Source organism: Pavona decussata, unplaced genomic scaffold (assembly GCF_977016875.1).
Source record: "Pavona decussata unplaced genomic scaffold, jaPavDecu1.1 SCAFFOLD_2180, whole genome shotgun sequence".
NCBI classification, from domain to species: domain Eukaryota; kingdom Metazoa; phylum Cnidaria; class Anthozoa; order Scleractinia; family Agariciidae; genus Pavona; species Pavona decussata.
The window spans coordinates 1-5000 of record NW_028146173.1 but is presented as its reverse complement, the minus strand read 5'-3'; the positions used below and the strand labels follow the sequence as shown (position 1 = coordinate 5000).

Genomic DNA, 5000 nt, shown 5'->3' with positions numbered 1-5000 from the left:
TGTTGTGGTCTGGCCTTCTATCTTTCACACTCATGCTTGGGTTGAGTTGGTGGGTGGGTGGGTGGGTGAGATCCAATATGGACGAATGCTGACGTCCAATCTCACCCCATAGAATTGTAAACCGCCATGAAACTTGATGATATGTGCGGTTTATAAGAATTTCATTTATTCATTCATTCATTCATTCATTCATTCATTCATTCATTCATTCATTCATTCATTCATTCATTCATTCATTCATTCATTCATTCATTCATTCATTCATTCATTCATTCATTCATTCATTCATTCATTCATTCATTCATTCGTTCGTTCATTCATTCATTCATTCATTCATTCATTCATTCTTGAAATTGTGCTTACTAGAGTTAAACGCGGTTCGCTTCGAGCTAAACTTTAATGCTGTCTTAAGTTTTGCTGTTCCTAAATCACTCCTGAATTGTGAAATGAATCAATCAAAACAATGGTGAATCACACGGCCAATAGGTGTTGCACTGTTCTTCTCAAGCAACATAATGAATTATCATGATATTAAACACCTGAAAAACTTATGCAAGTAAGGCAGTACTAGGTTTGTAAGGATTGCATAACTTTACCACAAGCTTCATTAAATTGCAATGGGTGGCACAAACAAAGGAAGTTTGGTCAGCAACTGGGACCAGTGGTATTGAAAAAAAATACCCTGTAAAATTTTGTAGCCTTTCAGCCTTTGAATTGCCCTCTCAACATGAATTCTTACAACAGCAATCCTTTTTGTTTGGGTACAGGCCTTGGTAGAAAGTTGCTGCCATGCAGTAATCATTGGGTTCCAGTTTATCAATAAGACCGGATTTCATACTAATGCGCCTGTCAGGTGCTCTCCCTGACCAAGGCTTAGAAACAAACGTAAAGGCGCCAGAAGGAGATTTTCTAACCAACAGTTTAAAAGTGTTGGAGCTTTTGTAGTTGCTCTAGGTAACCTCAGTTTGAGCTGATGGACCTGTTGATTTTTGGATTTTCAGTTCAGTGCAATCAGTGCAATGATGACACGTGTTCGACGAAACTTTTACAAAGCTCTTGGACAAATGTTTTTGAACTTGCTTTCTGGAAGGCCATGCTATCAGGCAGTCTTTCAGTACATGGTAGAGCAGGTTTAACCAAGTTGTGTAGATTTAAGACACAGACAAGGGTGATGGAAAAAATATCAGCAAGGTACCCTATAAGTAGATCATGTCCTTAGCTGAACAAGAACTAAAATGAACTCGGCAAACAATGGCACCAATCTCTTAGGAGCTGGTTTGTCACGGTGTTCTTACTCCTGTTAAATTAAAGTAGCCTAGTATTGTTTCAATGGAAAGCTTGTTCCTCGAGCCCCCAATTAACAGTGACAATTAACAGTGACATGAACAACATGTTACCGAGTAAATTTCCTTTTGACTTTTTTTTTGCCACCTCAGTACTTCATTTTCGCAGCCATTGGCTTCAGATAGTTAAAAAAACACGAAAAGGCAGGCCAACAAGGGGATCCCGGTGTAAAATTCGACATACCGATCATTCTTACATGCATCTTCGAGAAACATGTCTCGTTTGAGTTGCGTTCTGTTGGCCAACTTTGCTGGGCTGTCCTCCATGGACTGGATATCCGAAGCTGTTAAAATTGTTTGAGCTTCAGCATCGACAGTACGACATTTAGGGGATTTTGGTTGTAGATGTTGTCGGCACAGGATTTGCTTTGGTTGGGCCAAAACCTACTTCAAAATGAGCAGCACAAATTCTTGTGTGTCTCGTTACTTTTTTCGCCGCTCACGGTCTGTCATTGCCGGTGCATAACCCTTGTTTGGATTGTCAGGAAGGAATGGAAAAAAGTTAACTTTTGCAAATTCTGGGTATTTTTCAGTCTGTCTGTTCTTTCTATTCACTATTAAAGAATTTGTAAGCACAACGTTTGTGTTTGGGAATTTTGAAAACGCTAATGGCTCTAGCATCTCTGTCTACCTTGCTATTTTCCCCCGCATTAGCCTCGCTTTCGTTCGCTCGACCCAGGACGTCTGGGAATACGAAGCTCGCCTATTCCTGTCGACTTGTGCCACAAGTATCCCAAGCTTTATGAACGTTTATAAGAGCCTAGCGAGAGGAAAGCAGCGAACCTAAAACCCACTGGAATCGCGCTAAAATGGCCAAAATACGCCACACAAACACTGACAAGGTATCAAGGAGACATGGCAAGGCATTTTTTTCAATTTATGCTCTTAATTTTGGACTCCTAACCACGTTTGTAAATTTGTAAACCCTTACAATTTACGCCGTTGCGTAACACTCTTCGTGACACTCAAATTACAACGTGAGGTTTCAAAGGTCACACAAAGGTCTTATAAACGCTCATAAAACACAACCCATGAAAATGGCTTTGCCATGTTAAAAAGATAGAAAAAATATTGTACGGTAACTTTTTTAGATGGATGAACCATCACATGAAAGCTACACTCCATCCCACTGGAAGCTTTGTTACAAGGAACGATGCTTGGATTGCTTACTATCCATTAGAGCGTTCCTAAGTGGTGTCCAAGCACGTAATCAACTTATTCGAAGGTCCTATTATGATTCGCAAATGTTGGTCATTAAGGGCAGGAAAAAACTGGAGTATCTTGTAAATATTAGTTTTGCACTTTAATGTTTTTTTGAGGATACATTGTCAGATTTGGGGGTTTTGTTTGTAGGCAAGTTATGCTTTAGAGCACAACTGTTCGTTAATTTCCACTGAAACGAGTCACAATCTGCTGGCCAAATGCGCATGCGCGGCTTTTGATAGGCTTTTTGACAGCAAAGAAGAAAAGCATGCAAAAAGGCTCAGCTCTTCATGAACTCACTTTCTTTGTTCGGCGATAAAAGCAAAACTCAACCTCGTAATCCATTTCATATAAAATTGAGAGATCGCTTTACCGACGCCCCATTTGCTAACCACAACAGTAGCGCGCGCTTAATAGCGTCATTAACTGAATCTGTAAAGCGCGCGCAAATTGTGCTCGGAAGATTTTCGTTTTTCCCAGGAAAGAAATGTCGGTGTAACATCGGACTAGATCGTAGACAGTTGACAACGACTAATTTTTATGGATTAATGTAACACGTTTTTCAATGCTATAAAGTTTGAAATGTGATGCGTTTCCGAGACGTAATCACATCATCAGCGCACCATTGTTTAAGTGTCTGCAGGGTGTCTTCTTTCTCCTCCGCAGCGGCTCCTTCACGCAAAAAAGGTAGCGAAAGTCGGAAACGGGAAGAAAAACGGAAATGGAGAAAAAGGGGCGCGGGCTGCAACTTCAAAGCTTCAGTATACGGCAACAATTTGTATTCCTGCGTTCTCCTCGTTTCATTTTACCATTTTACCTGTTTTTCCCATCGATCTCCTCTTCATTCTTTTCCTTTCTACAGCAGTAGCTGGGACTTCACAATATGTTTTATTTATTACTCAGATAAAGCGGTGCAAAGAGCTGACTTGTTTGTCAGTGTTCAAGTTCTCAAGTCCCCTCTTGGAAGAAAGGGTTTTTTATTCTTGGAGTAAAAATGGCTAGCATGGTAGTAGGAATGATGGTGGAAAAATACCCTATTATAGAATGTTTCTGATGCAGAACATGCATGGTGATTGCCGAGTGCTATTAAGGGTGTGGGTTGGTTGAGGATATCTCTCAAATTTATTCCCGTTTACTGGTAGGCTTTGGATATTTGCATTAATGTAAGCGTGAAAGGGGCCGGTTGAAGTTTTTCAGGTCTATAACGAAATCAATGTATCTTCATAGCTCCACTCTTCCATAGACAGTTTCATTATATTCCCTACTTTGCAAGGAAAACAGTTCTCTGCAATTTCTGAAATTTCCTTTCGAGAATACTCGCCTGTATAGGACTGAGCTGTAGGAAACCAATATCAGCGTAAAGTTTCTGACATTTGCCAGTCGCAGAAAAACTTGTAGAATAACTAGATTAGTTACATCAACAGAGAAAACTCGGTCTACAAATGACATATGTTGCTTGTCTTTTCGAGATTGCAATAAACTTGACTTTGAAAATCAGACGCGTTGCCAATTTTCTTACAAGTGGAAAAAAATGATCGTAAACAGCAACAACTCTAGCGAAAAACAATGGGCTATTAACAACGTATTTTATTTGTGAAACTATGGAAACAAAAGTAATGCAGCTATCCATGTTAAGCCACGGAGGAGGAGGGACCCGACTAAAGCTAAGGCAAGGTATTTGAACATAGCCGAAGTTTTTTGTTTTATTCAAATGCCCTACCCAGACTAGTTTTGGACTTTCAGAAGGTTCAAACTTCGACTTCAGTTTTAACTTTATTTCTTGAAAATTGTTCGCCACTTAATGTCGTGCGGCTCGGATATGCGTGATAATATTGTTCACCTTCAAGCTAAAAGCGGAAAAGAAAGAATAAAGCTACAAACATTATCTTCGTTATAAACAAAATATGATGACTCTGGGATACGAAATCTTCGGAACTAAGCTGATGGGAAACTTTTGACCTTCAATTGTCATTTATTTCTAGATAAATTCTCAGTTTACTATGCATATTTTTTCGCCATATCCTCTCGGGTTGCTTTTAAACAAGTCGAATGATGGAAACATTTCAGTGTAAAGTTAAATAATCTTTGTAAATGCTAGTCTGTTTTGCTTACCTACAATAAGCACTGGGCCCTTCCAAGTCAAACATTTCAAAGTAAATTTTCAGTGCCTTGCCCGGTGGAATAGAAACTTTGTAAACACAGTCCATTCCCGGTGGATAGCTGTTTGGAAATCCGGGGCTCTCCAAAGTATTGTTTACAACTGAACCACATCCTGTAGAAATAAATGAAAAATTTTGTTCACCACAAATGAACAACGCGACAGAAATATGCGCCAAAACTCTTGACAATTGAGACAGATTTAAATAAGTGTTTTTAAATTATTCACGACAAGCATTTGTTTTTTGTTTTGTTGTTGTTGTTGTTGTTGTTGTTGTTGTTGCTGTTGCTGTTTTT

At 39.3% G+C, this 5000-nt stretch overlaps 1 pseudogene; it reads right to left on the bottom strand.

Moving 5' to 3' along the window:
* Positions 1 to 997: 997 nt before the first annotated feature.
* LOC146447476 (uncharacterized) lies at positions 998 to 4818 on the bottom strand (annotated as a pseudogene).
* Positions 4819 to 5000: the final 182 nt, after the last annotated feature.